The sequence below is a fragment of the Miniopterus schreibersii genome (genome assembly GCF_964146895.1).
Source record: "Miniopterus schreibersii genome assembly, chromosome: 3".
NCBI lineage: Eukaryota > Metazoa > Chordata > Mammalia > Chiroptera > Miniopteridae > Miniopterus > Miniopterus schreibersii.
The window spans coordinates 41,795,667-41,817,021 of NC_138103.1; the positions used below are offsets into that span (position 1 = coordinate 41,795,667).

A 21,355-nucleotide genomic window follows, 5' to 3' on the forward strand; every position below is an offset into this window, starting at 1 on the left:
GCAACTATATACAAAGCAAGTTGAAGACAGAAAATAATAAAGATTCGAGCAGAAATAAATGAAACAGAGAAAAATACAATAGAGAACATTAATAAAACTAAAAGTTGGTTCATCGAAAATATCAACAACATTGACAAAACTTTTGCTAGAATGATAAACAATAAGAGAGTAGATGTAAATTACCAAAATCAGGAACAAAGTGGTGCATAACTATCAACCTTAGAGAAACAGAAAGGATTATAAGAGAATATGATGAATAAAAGTTTGCCAACAAGTTAGGTGAAATGGGCAAATTCCTAGAAAGACACAAATTGTCAAAACTGATTCAAGAATAAATAGAAAATCTTAGTAGGTCAACCATGAATAACAGATAGAATGAGCCATTTAAAAACTTCCCACAAAGAAAAGCCCTAATTCAGTTGGTCGTCCAGTAATTCTACCAAGCATTCAGAAAAGAATGAAAACCGATCTTCTACAAGCTCTCCCAAAAAATAGAAGAGGAGGGAACACTTTGCAATACTAGCATCATCCGGATACAAAAGATGTCACAAGAAAGGAAAACTACAGAATAATATCCTTTATGAATATAGGAGCCAAAAAAAAAACTAAATAAAATACTAACAAAGTAAATCCCACAATATATAAAATGTGTTACACACCAAGGCCAAGGGGAACTATAAGAGGAATGCAAAATTGGTTTTACCTCTGAAAATCAATTAATATCATAACTGTATTAAGAGAATAAATGCCATTGGAATAAATGTTTAGGTTCCCAATCTCAGTGAGCCTAGATTTCGTTTATAAAATGAAGATAAAAATCATACCTATTTCATCAAGTTGCTGTGAGAAATAACTTATGCCAAGTGCTCAGAATAGTGCCTGGTACAGAGGAAGTAGAATTTACGAGTTAGTTATTGTCATAGTCAGTTTTATGTGTCATTGTTGATTTTATGTGTCAACTTGCCTGGACCATGAAGGGCCCGGACAATCGGCGAGCTTGTCTGAGAGAGTGCCCCGGGGCAGGGTTAGCGTGGGGGGGGGGGGCCCGAGTAAAGCAGGGTGCAGGCCTCGGGCGGCAGTGGGAGGCCCGCGTGGAACAAAAAGGCCGAGTGAGAAAGAGCAGCTTCTGCCTGACCCTAAGCTGGGGCATCAGGCGCCTGGGCTCGCCGGGGAACTTGCTCCCACGGCCCTGCTGCTCCTCAGGCCTTGGGACACGGGATGGAAACAGGCTCTGACCCCGGGGCTCCAGCCTGCTCAGTGACCATCTTGGGGCTCCTCAGCCTCCGTAACTGTGTGCGCAGATTCACTGTACCCATTATAACTCTCCCCGCCTTATGCTCCTCTTCTGCCTCCTTCAACATATGTATTTATTGTCTATTTCACTTGTACTTTCGAAATTATTGTCATAAAGTTTTATAGTGGGTTCTGCGACCAATGTGATTATCCTTTGTGGAATTCCAACTCTAGCACCCAGGCACCTGCCTGACTTTGCATTAATTTTGGTCTCTGGGAATCTTACCTTTTTTGCTTTTGATATTTATCTGCTGTTGGTTCTGTTTCTCTGAGAACCCTAAGTTTATATTACTTCTTATTTTTTGATAGAGCAAGTTTTCTTTATTATTCAAAATTTTCTTCTTTGGACCTTCATTCATATGACTTTTAGAATCAGGTTTTCAAATTCCTCAAAAATTCCTTGGGGATGTGAATCAGAAATGCAGTGAATTCACAGATCTAGGAGAACTGAGATTTCACAATGCTGAGACTGACCTCCACGAACAGGTTATATCCCTCCCCCCTTTTTTTGAGTCTTCAATTAAATATTCTAATTTTTCAAGTAACGAATTTATAGTTTCTATGAGAATTATTTCTAGTTATCAGTTTTTTACTATAATGAATGAAATTTTATTTTACAAATTTTTAAAAATTTGTTACTGCACAGGAATTCTGTCAAGTTTTATATTTAGATCGTGCATTCAGCAAGCTTGCTGAATTTTTTATTAGTGTTAATAATTTATTTGTGTGGTTCCCTGAATGTTCTGTGTACACATTGTTTAGACTGTAGAAGATGCCACAATTATCTCTTGTTCTCTGTCCTGATAAATTTTTCTTATTCTTGTCTTTTTGCATCGTTTAAGACTTCTAGTAAAATTTTTATACTAGCTTATTATCAATATCCTAGCCTTCTGATACACAGAAATGTATATGCTATAATGATAATATTTGCCTTCACTGCCCATAAAAACCTGCTATAAGAAATAAGTCTGTAGCCATTTGTCTAAGGTTGTCAAATGACAGGACTAGATCCCTAAGTTAAGTCCCCAAGTTTCCGGGAAGACAGAGCCCTATTAGCCTATGTATTTACACTTCAAACGGTATGAAAGCCAGACCTTGAAATCATCTCTGTCTTAAAAGCCAGAAACACCAGCCATTTACCTGACTCTTAGAAAGACAGTTTTATATTTCACAGGGTTTAGACTGAGAATCCACGATCCTTCATGTCCCCTCTCAAATATGTAAAAATACTTTTTTTACTTTCATGAGGAAAGGAATGTCACTCTCTATCTTCTATATATAAAAGGAATGAATCCACTGTTCACCCCTTGCCCATGGAGTGTCAAGCTGCTCAGGTAGGAGGTTTTTCCATCTGGCTTTTATTGTATTACCCCAGGGCTAAGGCCTGGGGTGAAAGGGGGTGGAGAGGTGATGTGCTTATTATTTACTATAAGGTAATTAATAATGAATTTGTCTGTCATCCAGAACATTTCATAGGCCATTCAGGATAAAATTAATAGGACTATATCCTAAGAATCCTGAAACACTTATCAGAAAGAATACATGCACCCCTATGTTCATAGCAGCACAGTTTACAATAGCTAAGATCTGGAAACAGCCCAAGTGCCCATCAGTAGATGAATGGATAAAAAGCTGTGGGACATTTACACCATGGAATACTACGCAGCTGTAAAGGAGGATCTCGTACCATTTGGAACAGTATGGATGGACCTGGAGAAATTATGCTAAGTGAAAAAAGCCAGGCAGAGAAAGACAAACATCACATGATCTCATATGTGAAATCTAAAGAACAAAATAAACTGATGAACAGAATAGATTCAGTAACATAGAAGCATGGAACAGACTGACGAATCTCAGGGGTGGATGGGTGGGGAGGGATTAACCAAAGAATTTATATGCATAACCCATGGACACAGACAATAGTGTGGTGGAGGCCTGGGGCAGGGAGTGGATGTGAGGTGGAAGGGTCAATGGGGGAAAAGGGGGACATCTGTAATATTTTGAACAATAAAAAAAGAAAAAGAAAAAAAAGCATGCTGTAAATATAGGCACAGGAAAGATGAAGTGGGTGGTATGATCCAGTGGAAAAACACTGGACTAAAAGCTATTAGACTAAGTGTAAAAACTAACTATATCATTATAAAGGTGCATATCCTTTGTCATGTTATTTTACTTTTCTAGGACTTAATATTTGCATTGGGAAAGAATGAAGGCTTAAAATCAATGACCTAATTTCTACCAGCAGAATCTATAGAAGCAAGAGCAAAGCAAAATCAAAATAAGGAGAAGGAAGAAAATGATAGAGATCACACAAAAAATCAATAAATGGAAAACTAGCAAACAACAGAAAAACTTTAAAAACCTAAATGATAGTTCTTAGAAAATATCAATGAAATTTTAATCACCTAGCTAGTTTGATCAAGTGAAAAAAAGTTAAAAGAGTTATACTACCTAATTTCTAGGTTTCCTATAAAACTAGAGTAATGAAGACAATTGCTAGGTTGATAGAGTCAATCTACATCAACAGAATGAAATAGAAAACCCATTAGTAAACCTATACTTCTAAGGTCATTTGATGTTTAATAATGATGTCAAAGTAATTCAACGAAAGAAAATGTTTCAATAAAGGGTCCTGGAATAAATGTATATCCATATTTTTAAAAAGAACATCCGTCATTACCCCACACCACACACAAACAAGTAAAATTAATTCAAGGTGGATCATAGACCTCAATATAAAAGCTAAAACTATAAAGATTTTGGAAGAAAACATAGAAGACTATTTTTGAAACTTACTGCTAAGCAATTATTTCTTAAATAGAAAGCAGAACAAAATGATCATAAAAGAAAAATTGATAAATTAGACTATCAAAATTAAAAATTTTAACTCAACAAAGGATATCATTAGGAAAATAAATACATACACTGGGGGAAAACAAATGTACAAAGGACTGCTATCCAGAATATAAAAGAACTCATAACTCAATTATAAAAAGGGCAAGTTATTCGAAAAGACTTCGCAATGGAAGATATATAAATAGCCAATAGATACATTAAAAAGTACTCAATATCTATTCATTAGTAAAGTGTAAATTAAAAGTACAAGGTGACACCAATACCTACAAAGTAGAATAGCTAAAATTGAAGACTCACAAAACCAAATGTTGACAAGGAAGTAGATTGCCTGAAACTTTCTTGCAAATGATACAACCCCTTTGGAAAGGTTGGCAGCTTCTGAGAAACTACTTTTACTAAAACTAGAAACCAAACATATGGTCTACTCTATGACCAAGCAATTTCAGCACTAAGTATTTAGCCAAGAGAAAAGAAAACATATGTGCACAAAAAGACTTGCATGAAAGGATTCATAGCAAGTTTATTCATAGAACCAAAAACTGGAAATGGCCAAGGTGCCATTAATAAGAGAATGGAAAAACTTATATCCATATAATGGAGTACTACTCAGCAATGAAAAGATGAAATACTGCCATTGGCAACAACATGAGTGGATCCTTTCTTTCTTGATCTATACTAACATCTTGGAATTTTTTTAATTAAGTTTATTCTTTCCTTCACTGTTCAAAAAAATCCCTTAAATATAATATTTCCTATTATTATTTAGTCATGCCATGTCATGGTTAAAATACAGCATCCAGGTAACTACAAATTTTAGATATAATAGTAGTGTGTCTATCAAGCAGGTTAAACTGAAGAGAAGAAAAGATTATGTATAATTTTTAGCCTCTTTGGTAAAAGTCAAGTGTGAGAAGCTAATTTTTAGTCTAAAAAGAATAGTTACTTGTTTCTCTCTCATTATGTAGCAGTTATATTTCAACATTAATTACAGGAACACAAAGAAATGTAGTGAATGCAAAGGTTTTTATCATCTATAAAAAGCAAAAAAAGGCAAAAAACCACAAACTGGTAATTAAAATTTGCTATATATTACCTCTTACCCAGAGTAAAATGACAGCTCTAATTCTGTTTTCTTTTGTATTAATTTTAGTCTTATAATAATCATATTTTATCATGATTTAATGATTCATATGTTTCCCTCATAATGAGGAAATACATTCCCTTTACTACTATGTTCCATAAAGATTCTGGTATATATTTAGAATTTACAAAAACTCTTTGAAACATCTTCACCATTACCTAAGAAATAATTCCTTTTGGTAGCAACTTGGTTTTTCTATTCTGTTTGGCAATCTCTTCAAAGGATTTTGACAAATTTATTAAAATTGGATTATAAGTTTTGACATTAACCATAGCTGACAAGTATAATAATTTTTTAGTGTAATATTTTTAAAAATTTTCTAATTTCATACAAAATGCTAACGAAAATGTCAAAGAGAATGCAATTAGTTTTTTTCACTACCATTTACACCCACATGTGGGCAGAGACAAGCCTTCTCCCTGCTCCCGCAAAGATTGCCCAGAAGTGTCCCGGTGGCCCCTGCCCACAGACAGACCATCCTGCTGCTACCCTCTGAGCCTTTTAAAAGTGAAAAGCTTTCAACTGCTTATTTAGTGTGTTTATAAATCGTTCACATTAATTTTCAATTATCACATTCTGTTCAAGTTCTGAAGATTTTTATAAAGAAAAGTGAATAACATTGATTCTATGCAACCAATTAACTCATTCTACTAATCATTCACATCTGGGTGTATGTGTAGCTGGCAAACAAAAGCACCAAATGCAGAGAGTCATTTTAAAACAACTGTGACAGATTGAGGAATCTCAGAGGGAAGGGGGGTTGGGGTGGGAAGAGATTAACCAAAGAATTTACATGCATATATGCATAACCCATGGACATCAACAATAGTGTGGTGAAGGCCTGGGGGACAGTGTGGGGTAAAGGGGTGGAGGGCGTCAATGGGGGGAAAGGAGACATCTGTAATAGTTTCAACAATAAAGATAAATTAAAAAAATAAAAACAACTGTGACTCTATTCCCTATGCTATAGTCAATAATATTGTAATAACTATTTATGGTGTCAAATGGGTACTAGATTTATCAGGGTGATCACTTCATAAGTTATATAAATGTCTAATCACTGGGTTGTATACACCTGAAACTAATATAATATTATACATCAACTCTAACTAAAAAGTAAAATATACATATATATATATTTAAAAAATCATCTGTGAGCATCAACCTTAGAGGTGCAGGAACAGTACAGATGCCAGAGAACTGTCCTGTGAAGACTCTGAAAGGCAAGAGAACTTCAAGCCTGGTATTTCTCCTGGTCAAAACTCCAGTAACATTTCCTTGAAGAATAGTTATTAATAAAGATGGATTCAGATGCCAGTACTCTGTTGCCTTCATAGATTTGTCCTTTCAGGTGTTGAAGGAGACTTTACATATGCATATGAAATAATGCCAAACTATCCATTGATATTAACACTGTAGAGGCTTATAAACACTATTTTTACATGAAACTTAGCTTTTATTTTAAAAATAGCTAGAATGCAAATGCTGATATTTTGCTTTTTAAGTTGCTATTAAAATAATGCATGCATTTGTTTCAATGCAAAGCACTGCAAATTTGGGGTGTGTGTAGGGTTAGCCATAAAGATAGAAGCAAGGGATTGAAGGAGGAGTATCCTTGTTAGGACTATAAATACTGTCTGAAAAGTATATCTTGCTGTAATTGTGACAACAAAGGAATAAAATAAATCTTAATATAATAAAAATCCTTCCTTGTACAAAATGAGACTTGGTAGGAGTGACTGACTAAAGTTCTATGTGGAGAAGATCATGAGCTCAAATCGAGATTTGAAGGGGAAAAAATGGTCCATATGGATCTGGGAGGTGGAACAGCAGCATTAGAGTGATGAACTTGTCAGCTCAAACTAGTTTACCCTTTCATACTCAGCACTTAACTTACATCCCATTTTGTTTTCTTGTATTTGTCCACAGAGTGTACCCAGCCTGGGACGTTAGGCAAAAGACATATGGGCAATATGCTTTGACCTACAGAAGTCCCCTTCAACTTTTCTTAAAAATATATTTCATAAAGGAAAGGGGAGAACCTTGGGTTAGTTAAAATGACAAATAGGAATGGTTGCAACTGTTTCTTGTGTTTTAGCTCTCCAAATATTTTGAGCTCCTTGAAGGTAAAATCCATATTTTCTGTTTCTTTGCATAGTCTCTTTCACATTGTGAGAATGTGGTATTTGATTGTTTTTAAATGTTCAATAAAATAAAAAAATTAAAAACTACTATACGACTGAGCCTTATTTGAATGTGTAAATGCCCTACTCTGCGGAGTAGTGTTGCTGTAGGAGTGGTGATTGTGCCTAGGGAGGTAGAAAGGAACGAAGGAGAGCTTTAGGAAAAAATGCTTGACATTTTCTTTTAGAAGTTTAAATATTGTCTAAAAATGGACAGGGCAGCTTCCCAAGGTAAAGAAAGTATAATATAGTGAACAGAGCATGAGCTATTTACCAACTTACTGGCTCTGGGACTTTAGGCTAATTATTAATCTCCTTTGAGCTTCTATTTTCTACAAGAAGATAATATTCTCTGCTTGAAAGCATCATGGGCAGGAAGGGAGGAGGTAATTTCAGTAAAGCACTTCGTAGGCATGTACTAAATGAGAGCTGTAATATTTTTGGTGCCAATTTAGGAGTCCTTGTGTAATGCCCTCTCGCACTGTACAAGAGATGGTCTGTGTGACCATATCCCATGGCTGATGTGATGCTGTCCCCTCTATAGGTTATTGGATGGTGGCTTCTATCTAGGACATTGTTTTGTTCTCTTGTATCAATCTGGGGGAAGCAAGCTCCCAGGTTATGATCGTCCCTGTGAAGAAGCACAACATAGCCTTGGGCCAACAGCAAGGAACAGAGGTGCACCAACATTCAAAAAGGGTGAGTTTGCACGCAGACTCTCCAGCTCCGGGGAAGCCTTGAGGGCTGCAGGCCCAGCCAACAGCTTCGCTAAACCTGTGAGGGAACCTGAGCCAGGCCCATCGAGTTAAGCCACACACAGATCTCTGATCCTAGGAACTGTGAGATAATGTATATTCTTTTAAACTGCTACGTTTGGGACAATTTGCTACATAGCAATGGGTAATTAATACAAGCTCCTTAAGTTTATGTTCCAACAGATGAAATAAATCTCTCTTGGAGTAACAGATGCTAATGTCTTCCCATTCAGTCTTCAAGGGCTAACCATTTCCATACTCCCTGTTAAACTATTATCAGAATCAGAGGAGATAGAGGATCATAGAAAAGAAACAGAAAGGATAATTCACATGCCAAGAAAATACGTCAGCCCAGAACATCCAAGTGCAAACCTAAATTTAATACAGCCACATGATGTGACATCCTTAACAACATGACAAATGAAACCCTAACTCCATGACTAATCTAAATTTTAAAGTGAGATAAAATGCAATGGGATATTAACTGTTGTATTTTTGATACTATTTAAAGGAAGCACTTAACAATATCGAAAGAATAGTGTTACATAAGACCACGAGGAGCACCACTGAAAGACTAAATGAATTGAAGTGGGATAAAGGATCTATAAAGGATAAACAGGGATCAGGCTTTGGAGAGAAAAGAGGTCATTGTACCTGCGACTCTTCATCTAGAGTTTCTGATAATCTTCTAACAGCTTTGAAAATATTTTACTTCCACAGAAACAGACTATCGTTAACAAGTTTGACCACATACAGTTTCTCCTGAAGTGTAACATGATTACATAGCTATGCTGTGTCTGAATTCATTTATCTTCAGATGGACACATTTTACTACCAGACGAAGCAAATCAGACCCAAGTGGAAAGCAACCGCAGATGGCAAATAGTTTGTGGAACTGCCATTTGGCCTCCTTCCGTTTATTCATTGTAAGTTTTAAGTTACGGGGAGAGTTGAGCCTCTGTAGGAGTCAGAAGACACACTTCAAGAAGTCTGTATATTTCTTGTTTAAATACTGACAAAACGGTGAGAAACATTTTCCTGGTCTATTTTAGGGTAGTTATTACCTTTGTTTTCTTTCTTCATGGAAGGCAATGAGGAATAAATAGAAATTATGCAAAAAAGTCACATTTAAGGTTCGATTTATTGCCTTTCATGACTGTGTAAGAAACAATGTTGCCCATTAAAACTGAAAGGCAGTCTAAATTTAAGATGGGCTTCTATCTAAAATGCACAGGTTTCAGCGCTTGAGTCATAAAACATGCTGTTTGACAAAGACTCAAAACTATAAGATTTTAAAAGGCCTTTAATCCAATGTCTAACTGCTCGGAATTATTCCTTTCCTCTTCTTGTCTCTCCTTTTTTACTTTCTTTGAAGAAAGAATATTTTAAATAAAATATAAAAACAGAACACTAGGATAGTTAAGTCTTGATTGATTACCTCATTTTAACTTTATTTTTTTTTAAGATTTTTTTTTATTGATTTTTAGAGAGAGAGAAAGGGAGCAAGGGGAGAGAGAGAGAAACATCAACGTGAGAGCAAAATATTGATCTGCTGCCTCCTGCCCACCTCACACGGGGCTGGAGCCCGCAGCCAGGCCTGTGCCCTGATCAGAATGGAACCGGCAGCCTTTGGTGCACAGGAGGATGCCCAGCCTACTGAGCCACACCGGTCAGGTCTCATGTCAACTTTAGAAATAATTCTAGGTCTTCATAGAGTTAGCTCAATTTTAATTAAAGCTCTCCATGAAAAAGTATTCTATTATTTTTAATATTTTATATTTATTAAGTGTCTATTTTGGGGGAACTGTTTTAACACGTTATATGATATATTACATATAAGCCAATTAATTTATCAAATTTTACCTTAGGCCCCCAACAATGGTATGCTATTATTTCTCATATTTATTATTATTAACCCATAATTATTTTCTTATGTGACGTGAGATATAGAAAACCGTATGATTTTTATTATCTAATATTTTATATCTGAGATTCAATAATTCAAAGGTATTAGACAACTGATTTTAGGGTGTAAAGGTGGGTGTGGTGATGGTGGACCACTTATTCAGTGAGACTATTGGAGGTAGGTAGAGATGATGATTTTTAAAAAGGAAAAACCCCACTTCCTTTTGAAGGAAAAAGAAAGAAGAACCGACAGGAGGAGGTTGCACATGGGAGAGAGAGATCTTCTGGAGGTGGACGGGTTTCCCTTAGGAAAGATAAATACCTCTGTCCAGGAATAGATGTCTAAACACTATTAAAAGTAATGACTAAAAATCTAAGAGTTAGTGAGGTTCTATGTTAACTTGTAAACTTTTATCTTGCAGAAATGTAAATAATCTCTGTTTGGTGGAAAATAAATATTTCAAAGTTATTACTGTCCTTAGAAATATTAACCACTTCTGTGTCTGAGACTCGTTTATTCTGCTGTCTACAGATACCGAGTTTCTCAAATGTTCTTTGGGCCAGTTTAACATCTTATGGGTTCCCTCAGTAATTAACTTGCTGAATGAAAGAAAATCTTTGACATATATTAATTTTATATTTAAATGAGGGTCATGACTAATGACTATAGCTCCTAGTAATAATAATAGCATGGACTTATTATAAATGCACCATCTAAAGCAATTTCATTCTTCTCAGTCATATTTCTTCATGGTACTCAGAGTGTAAAGTATTTGAGGTTCACTGGCCCATGAGCAAAATGTTTGATAAACTAAACTTACATGTTCAGCCTCCCCAAACCTTTCAAGCCCTGGCAGAAGCAGGCTTGACATTTATTTCATAATTTTCTTTGACATGAATGAATGACAAATTATTTCCAAATGAACAAGGGATTAAAGAATTGACTATAAAAGAATTGACTATAAAAAATTAGAACCAGACATAGCGTTATTGCTTTGTCTCACTCAACCTGGGGCAGTTTTACTCCCTAGGGGACATCTGACAACGTCTGATGACAGGTTTGATTACCACAAGTAGGGGGAAGGTGCTACTGGCACCCTGTGATTAGAGGCCAGGGATGCTGCTAAAAATCCTACGTTGCACAAGACAGACCCAAGAACTAAGAATTATATAGCTCAAAATGTTAATAGTCTTAAGTTTGAGAAACACTGGTCTACATTAGCAAAGCAAAGTCAGTCGAGGAATTATCAGGCAAAAACAAAGGGGAGACAATTACAGATTAAATGTAATTCTCCACAATAAAAAATGTGGATGAGCATATTATATTAGTCTAAGGAATAATAGTACTGTGATTATCTTTGAAACTCATTCTATTTTGAGGTAATAAGACTTGTGATCCATTTCAGAATTGACATAGAACATTAAGAACAGCAAACTCTTTTTACTGTTCACAGTACCTTTGGCAAAATGGCAAATTATATGGCAATTCAACTAAAGTACAATTGCCACTAGTTTTATGGGCTATGTCAGCCCTCAAAATAAATGAAATAGTATTCCACAGATTTGATTTCATTTTTCGTCACTTACTACATGAATTTTGGGGAAAGATGGGCCCTTGAGTATACCTATACACTATGCCTCCTTTCATCATTCACTATTGGAACTGAAAAATTATTTCGTCTACAGAACTAAAGCTATTTCTTTCACCAGGCTTTTCCCTTTGAGCACACCAGCAAAATCCTCATCTTTTCAAAAGCGATGCAGATCCCACCATATCCAGTTCTCAACCTTATTTGCCGCTGTGCATACGCCTGACTTTTTAGAACCTGTTGAGGTATTCATGAGCACATTAATTTTTAGAGGCAACAACAGTCTCTATGTCTAGAAGTATGTAACTTAATGCGGCAGAGACCCAAAATCTATAGAAGTAGTTAAGGGCAGAAACAGACCTCCAACCCTCAGGGAGAAACTCTGTGATACATGTAAGTGGCAGAGTATAACAGTTACCCTATGTGTTAGAAGACTATTAAAGTAAGAACTCCCCATGATCCTAGCCCAAAGAGGAAATAGTTGTTAACATGACAATGTTAATCATTTCTAGTCTTTTTAGAAAAACACTTCTAAAACCACAGCTTATAACTGCCTCTCTCCAAGCATGCCCAAGTTGGTATTACATGCTGGTGGGGGGAGGGTAGAAAAGCCCCCAGCAGTCAATAGTATGAGCCATCAGAAGTGAAGAGGTGTTAGGGGGAGCTGAGGATTTTAATTATTTCCTGAAGTGAGGATACAGCCAGACTCACGCAGCCCATTGAAGAGGCTTTGATTTCATATACTCAGGGTTCAAATAACTTCCCAATTCCCTGCCTTGCCTTGGACAGAGAATCCAGTCCATTTAATTGACATTTGGCCGTTCTTAGAGCATCCAAAATCATCCCCAGGATGAAATATTGTATATTAACCCATGACCAGAGGAAGCAGGCAGGAATTAAATTTCATGAACTGCTGTTTCATTGTAAAGGGAAATTAGACAAATTCATCTTCAAGGGCATACCAGGCAGAGGTTTTCCACTGCATCTGAGCAAACACAGCTTGCCTGGCTGTAGCGGAAATCTTTGAAATATACATCAAAGCACATGCAATACAGAATAAATTCTTCTAGCCTGGTTGGACAGAGGATTTTCCATTTCAGGCAAAGGTCAGTTAAGAAGTGAAGTATGCAATACTACAAGACTTACGCTTTATAAAGTTAAAATGAGACAATGGACAGGCCGGTTCCTGTAATCTACTCTAATTGCTCTTGTCTAGACGACTCTAAACTCTAGGGCAGCCATTACACATCTGTTGTGGGCCTGCTTGTGTCACTCCTTGGCTAGAAAATAAACTTATTGCAGGAAGCAATTCTTCAGAAACATTGTGTGTGTTGTTTTCTAAGGTAGCACAAAGTTTCCAACAGAGTTCACATATCTGGTGAAGCTATGGTAACCACTAAGAGGTTATGTCGGGGCATAAAATTTGCCAGCTGTCCTTGGGTTGGGTTTTCTAAAATCTTTTTCTCTTCAATACTTATGTCAACTGTCCTTAATTTTAAGCTACTTGAAAAGATTAAGAATCATATTTGAGTTGTAAGAAACATGTTAGAAAAGAAATTTTGGGAAAATGTACCCATTTAGAATTTGTTTGTGAAAATTAGATGTATAAAGGCTCTTTCCCTATTATACTTTGACATAGAGACATTTCAGAAGCATTAAAATAGAAGACATTATTTTGTCCTGCCAGTGTGACTCAGCGGTTGAGCATCAACCTAGGAACCCAGAGGTCTCTGTTCGATTTCCCGTGAGGGCACATGCCTAGGTTGAGGGCTTGATCCCTAGGAGGGGGCGTGCATCGTTGATGTTTCTATCTCTCTCTCCCTCTCCCTTCCTTTCTCTAAAATCAATAAAACCATATTTTAAAAAATAAATAAAATAAAAGACATTATTTCATAATTATAGTCTTTTAAAATATATATATATATATATATCCTTATTGATTTCAGAGAGAGGAAGGGAGAGGGAGAGAGAGAGAGAAACATCAATGATGAGAGAGCCATTGATCGGCTGCCTCCTGCACGCCCCTGACTGGGGGTCGAGCCCGCAACCCGGGCATGTGCCCTGACCACTGGGAATCGAACCGAAATCTCCTGGATCCTAGGTCGATGCTCAACCACTGACCCATGCCCGATCTGGCCATAATTATATTCTTATTGAATCTACCATCCCACTGCTAGTAACCCTGATGATTTTCTTTGATACTTTTGAATTTTATTTTTAGGCATGGTCACTGATGAAAATGAATAATAATTTAATTAAAATATTCTATAACATTTTGAAGTACTAATCAATCCACACAAGATGAACCATTAATATCTGAAGGTAATACACACACACACACACACACACACACACACACACAAAACACCCTGAAAAATCTCTCTTCTAGGAAGGAGACCATGTTTCCATTGGAATTCTTCAAAGTTCCTCTTTTCAATTTCCAGCATATTAAATACCAATTCCTAAAAATCAGCATGTTACAATTTCAGAGACCAGTAAATGCAAAATCTGAAGAACATCATACAAAATAGGTCTTCAAACTTCCGATCCTGCCTATGGGTCCTAGAGATGTTCTTATACTTTTCTCTCAGAGAGTGTATATGTTTTTAATTGCAGGACTGTTAACAACAGGAAAAACTGGGAATAATTTCAATGATAATTAATAGAAGAATGTTTAAGTAGACTAAATTACAAACTGGAAAAGTCATTGAAATAGCCATGTTAAAAAAACAAGTTGCATGTACCAACATGTAAACATTTTAATATACAATAAAATGAAATAACTAAATGAGGAAATTTTATACATGCACACACACACCCTACATACGGAGCTATGTATGAGTCACCCCTCTATATTTTTCCCAGTTGAAAGCTTCCATTATGGAGTATAACTTTCCCACACACTATATCTCTCCTAATCTTCAGAAGGCCGGAGTCATTCTCTAATTCTTAAGAACCTGTGAATATGCCAGTGATAGATAATAGAGGGGCAAGAGAGTATAGGCCTACTCTTTCTGTTCTATAAAAATCTGTGAAACTTATGGCATTTATGCATTGATATTGGTTATTAGAAAAATTCAGATTTTGAAATATGTTGGTAAGTAATAAGAAGGTAGGAATGGTTGAAGACTTGGCTTAATGGGTAATACTCTATGTCTTAGAATTTCAAAAACAAGATAAGAATCCTGGAAATGGAAGCACCCTTTCTACCTCCTTTGTTAATATTTATTAAGTACTTTGCATGATGCCTTACTCTTAATATGCACTAAATAAACATTTTTTGAATTAATGAATGGTGCTGGTAGGTCACTTTAAGGTGTGAATTGTTATGTTGAGATAAACTGAGGGTTGTGCTGAATTGAGAACTGACTGGAGAAGGCATGATCATCTCCAAGGGCTTCTACAAAGTCTTTGTAAAAGTTATCTACCCTTGATTAGGCTTGGAATGGGATGCCAATCTAAGATTCATAAGATTTCCTAAATTCCTAAGACCCTGACCAGATTCTATGTTTTTTGCTTTATACCACAACTACAGTTCCCAATACTATACACCCTGCAAAATTGGAATGATTATACTGATAGAATTTTCCCCCTCCACAATTTAGTTCGATTTCAGGCTACGTAATCAAAAAAGTCACAAAGACATGGCCAAGCAGCCATAAATGACTTCTACAGATGAAACAGTACGTTTGTAATCATCATGAAAGATCTTTAGTGAGCAGTCACCAAGGTATTGATTCATAATTAGGATTGGGCATCAGGGGCAAAATATGAAAATGGAGATAACAGGACTCCTAAAAAAGTCATTTAAGAAGAACAAAATTCTGGAATTCCAGAATTTTAGATAAGTTTTAAATCTAGAGAGGGAAGTCTGTAAGGCGGCAATAGTGCATCTCCATACACATATTGAGAGTAAGAAGAACCTGAATGTATATGGTGGATTTGTGCTCTGCCCTCAAAGAGCAGGAGAGGTGAAGGGAAAATTGCGTGGTGCTTTTGAAAGAACTTATTCATTGAATAATTTGTAAATCTCATTGAACTCCTTCATTGATTTTCCGAAATGGCTCGGTCAAAGCATTAAAGTGCAAAGCAATGAGAAACAGATTGAAGCATCAAGTTTCTGCTCCCACTCAGAGGGCATTTCCCCTGTGAGGTACGTGTCATAAATACAGGGAATGTGAAAGGTTCTATTTTGTAGTTGATGTTATTTTTAAATATCTAGTGTGATGTGGCCTCCCAACTGAGGACAAAGCTCCTGAAGTGCCTACCTCCTTCCTAAAAACAGCTTTTGCATTAGTACTTTCAGATGTGGACACTGATACATATAACACAAGCATATTAAACAAAAAAATAAACAATTAGGGACCAGTGGAATATCGGAACTAAAATGTAAGGATTAGTACTTGAAAGCCAGACCACCAGATCTTATTCAGTTGTTAAGGCTGGGTAACAAATATGAGTTTGAGAGTCCTAGCGGGACTCTCAAAAGGCAAAATAGACTCAGAGTGCCCGTATGATGAAGATAAATTAATGCTCAAGGAAAGAATAGCTTGTGATCATGAAGAAATATTTTTTGTGTAGATTTTCATAAAGAGGGAGGGCACTGATGTAGTCCAAGTATAATGGTTTGTAAAGAAAGGTCTGACTGAGTTTAAGAATACAATTTAAGACGTATATATTTGGTTTTGGGGGGAAATGGAAAAATGGGAGACAGATTTTGAGTCTTTTCTCTGATGAGACATGATGTACAAATATTTTATGTTATTAGTTGAAGGAAGCACCATACTTTTCAACTTTCGGCACATGGAAAGTGGGATATGGTTGGCATCTTCTGTAGCCACTCCAATTTCATGAGGAGGTGTGAAATTCCATCAGACATCTACAGATAGAGCCAGGTCTGTCCTTTGAAGAAGAGTTCTGGTCTCCTGGCATGCAGACAAATGAGGCTCAATACTCCATACCATAGAGCATGGCCAGAATTACTTTATCATGGAAAAATTTTAATATGGTCATTCATGTTTCCCCACTATTGCCTGAATACATTTTAAATAAAATTCATACAAGATCTCTTTTTATGTAAAGTAGCTTCCTGGTGAATCCTTCAAGATCACTTAGTTATGAATTGTATTGCCAGGCAATTGAATGATTTGACTTGCTCTGTCAAAGTGTTGCATATAAGTTAATTAAGTGACAAAGAAAAACTGCCAAAAAAATGATGCTTTTGGATTAGTATAGTTGATCTCAAGCCCAAGTTTTGACAATTATTAAATAACAACCAATTTTCTACTTAGATGGCTTCTAGTCAATGACAATACAACTTCACTAAGCAGGGACAATCATCTTTCTATTCACCACAGCAGGAAAGTGCCCATCTCACTGACATAGAAATAATTCAGGTCATCAAGGTGCAGGGTAATCAGGGGGCTTAAACCTATTCCTGTTTCAGTGATTAAAATGATCTTACTTCAAACAGTTTTATCCATTCTTATCTTCTTTGACATATTAAGTAGTGGGATCTATAAAACCTCAGTAACCTGGGATCTATGTTAAGCTCCTACAGCTTAGCCCACCTGTCCCCAGAATATGGGAAAGGAGAACAGCGGAGGCCACGTTCAACACCTTTCCACCTCACGTCTCACCAAGAGGGGAAAACAAGGGACCGATTGGTCAGATTGGACCCTTACTGGGCCACACGGCAAGCAGGAGAGGCCAGAGTGCAGTAGAAGATAAGGTACAAGACAACAGTTCTTTGACATTCCTCCTACCGATTCCCAGCTGCAGGGGCGATAAGAGGACCTGAGCGGAACCCGCAGAGCCTGTCACTCGTCTCTGCCTCTTGCCTCTGCTTCATCCTTCGCAGTCAGAAGTCCTTTCCCATGTGAGAAATCCTGGGTTCTTTTTCCTACCCTCTGGCCTACACTTGTTCTCACTGTGACTCTTGCCTTTTGCTGTGGGCTTAAAGATTCGTCCGAGAAAGGTGAAGAGTCCCACCCCCATCCTCCGGGTGACCCTGTCTTCCAGCGCAAAGGACCTGAGTTCCAGTGAGAATGTTCCCACTGGACATTGCTCCATGTACACATATGCACATATATACATATGCATGAACATATATATATATGTATGTATGTGTATGTATGTGTATGTATGTGTATGTATGTGTATATATATTTTTTCTCCCTTGGGTATCTTATTGGGAGTGAGGAGAGGTGGTAGTGGTATAAGGTCAGAATTCTTGGGTTCACTGGCCATATGTCATTAATAATATTAAAACCTCACTCTAGTTATTGATATTTGGTGTAATTTTAACAAGTGTGAGAACAAGGACTGATCTTTGTTACACACCCTACAGAAAGCCACAGCATGTCATTAAGTCACCCACTGAAGCTGAGAACAGAGAACTTAGCCAATAGAAAGTTCCTATCCACAGAAAAAAAATACAAAGAACATATAAATGAAAACTTTAAATATTTTAGGTTATTTTCAATAAGGTTTACTGAAAGGGAATCTAACAGTAGAGAGCTGACATAACCCATGCCTATTCCTTATGAAGAACATAGCCTGAGAAACTGAGGCTTATGATTTGTCAAGGAAGGAGCTGGCTTAGTGATCAGGAGAAACGCTCAATCGACTAGAGGTTTCCATGGTGACAAGATAAAGAAGTGTCTTTTAGACAAAAATAGCCCTGACCACTTTGAAGTAGATGATTAAATATAGGGGGCTTGCCTATTATAAAGCTCCATTAAAGAAACTGTGGTATTGCCACAGAGAAAGATAAATAGGACATTGAAACCAAACAGAGAACTTATCATCAGAATCATGTATATGTAGAAACTCTGGGACTGTGTGTGTGTGTGTGTGTGTGTGTGTGTGTGTGTGTGTAGCATTTATAATGCTGCCTAGATCACGAATGTATCTAAAAATTGGAAACAACCTAAAGTCCATCAACAAGTAAATACAAATCAGGAAATACCTATACAATGAAATAGTACTCAGCAATAAAACATTACAAACAACTGATATTTGCAACAACATGAATGAATCTCAGAAATCACTATGATAAGTGAGAGAACCCAAGCAAAAGAGTGCATACTATATGATTCCATTTATATAAAATTCTATAATATGCAAACTAATCAATAGTGATGGAAAGAAGGACAATGATTGCTTGGAACTGGGGTGGAGCATGAGATGGACTACAGATGAACACAAAGGAAACTGGGTTAAATGGTCATTGTCTTGATTGTAGTGAAGACAAATGTTTAAACTGGCCAACTTGTACATTTTCAATATTGCAGTTTATTGTACTCTAATTATATCTCAATGTTTTTTAAAATGAGACAAGAAGGAATTCTTTTTAAATTGGGGATTAATAGATCACGAGACAATACAAGCTGCTGCTTCTTATCAGTTGGCAAAGTTAACATGAAAAAAAGATATTCACAAGAATCAGAGCAAGTAAGAAAGTGGGTAAGAGCACAGAGCCTGAAGCCAGACTACCTGGGTTTATATCTGGCCTTTACCGCTTACTTGGTTTGTAAGTTTAAGTATGGTATACTTTCTTTGCCTCAGTTTCCTCATCTGTAAAATGGGATAACAGTACCTTCCTTGCAGAATCATTAGGAACATTAAGTTGATTATTATATGTAGAGTGTGCCTGGAATGCAATAGGGACTAAGTAAGTGCTTTATTCGTATTAGAAAAGACCGAATAATTTTTGGCATATAAAGTCTTTAGTAGATGCTTTATTTAATCACAGTTCTAACATTGGCTATACAGCTTGTGCCTAACAAAAGAGGGGGCTAAATTATTCACAGCTCATAGGCTCCTTGCATTACTAAACTGAAATATGTGCAACTCAAATGTGTACCCACAACCTCCAGAACTTAATTCTAGTCACAGAATTCCAGTTTAATGGTCAACCCCGGCCCTTAGGCTGTGCTGTACTTTATTTTTCTTAGAGGCACTAATATAGTTGGACAACTTTAATTTGGTAAATTTCCAAGGTTGCTATTTCCATTCCATTCACATGTCCCCTCAACAGATTATCCAAAATAAGTTTAGTTTCCAATAGTCCAGACTATCTGTATGAATATCCACATGGAGAGGACACAGTCAGTTTAGTTCATCAATAATTTTTATGGGAATGACTCTAGAATTTAGTCTTCATATTAAAATGGAAAGATAATTTTAAATTATTTATGACTGAGGTAAAAATAGATTGTCTTAATCCAGTTAAAGGCTGCATTAGTTCTTACTACCACAGGATATAAGTAATTCTTATCTTAATTTTAGGCTCATCCTGGTCCCAATAACATACATTAAAAACAGATTTCCTAACTAATGCTGATTCTGGAGCCACTAATTTTTTCTAAATATCTTGTATTTGAAAATTGGCTTTATTATGCTACATCTCTCAGGAGAGTAATGCCCAAGTGTCCTGAATTCTTTTGTAATCCTTCCTGTAAGACAAAGTACAATGCACTGGAAATGAGCAATTCACTCATTCTGAGAATGAGGTTCATTCCATGAGTTTCAAAAGAAGACAGACTCCACCTTGAGTAATGAAATGCCTTCTTCTGTCAATATTCCGCTTCATGACTGAGATGAAGCATACTAAAAATTAGGCAGAGAAAAATTGCTAATTTATGATTAATATCACAGCAGCAGAATGATGCCATGTCTTCTGACCACTCCATTAATAACAACAACCACTTACTTCCCTATGTTAAGTATGTTGTAGCGCACTTCATAGGCCTCTTAACCTATGACCTCCACATAGGTATCCCTTAGCTATGCTAACCTGTGTGAATGAGAGGACACACATCCCCTATCCCCAAGTTACCAGGAGATGCATGCAAGGACCAGAGAGGGCAAGAGGAAACAAACTCCCTAACACCCTGACTGAAGGGGGCAGGACAATGAAGGCAGGAGACAGTGAAGTCCACACAAACATGAGAGCAATGTGCAAAAATATGCCTGAGAGCAAAATATTTCTATTGCCAGATGTAGGGAAAGTAAGAATATAGCTATAACCTGATCAATCATCGTAATGTATCTAAATAAACTCTGACAATCAGGAGAGATGGCATAGAAATGATGCTTAAAGGAGAGGCAGAGGAGATATGATGCAGCCTGGATTAGGAAACATCTTGTTTAACACACAACCCAAAAAATCAACTTTTACACGCCTACAGGTAGTTGATGCTGAGTTACACATTCCACCTGGAAGACAGTAATATTTCTCACTGAAAATAAGCAAATTGGCATTTTCAGAAACAAAGGTACCTGCAGTACGCTAGCAAAATCAGATTCCTGAGGCTGTAAGGTGAGTAACAAAATCCAACCAAAAGTGTCAGTCTTCCATCTTGCTGACTGTCCAGTGCCAGCCACACGTCACTGCACACCTACCCCTCCCACCAGAAACCTAGAATAGCTTCAACCAAACCTCCCAAGACAAAGGCTACTATTACAAAATCTGAAAGCCAAATTCTTGTGGTCACTGAAATCTCCTTTGTTGGACCCATATTTCCCTGCACATCAGGATCTTCCCTGTGTTCTTTTCTCTTCTCCTCTTTTTTTAACCCTCACTCGAGGATATGTTTTGTTTTTTAATTGATTTTAGAGAGAAAGGAA

General features: G+C 36.7%; 1 protein-coding gene across 1 annotated transcript in view; it reads right to left on the reverse strand.

Annotated features, from left to right (window-relative positions):
- The window catches only part of KCNN2 (potassium calcium-activated channel subfamily N member 2), a 316,290-nt gene that overhangs the window by 236,754 nt on the left and 58,181 nt on the right, over window positions 1-21,355 (reverse strand). The window lies entirely within an intron of this gene.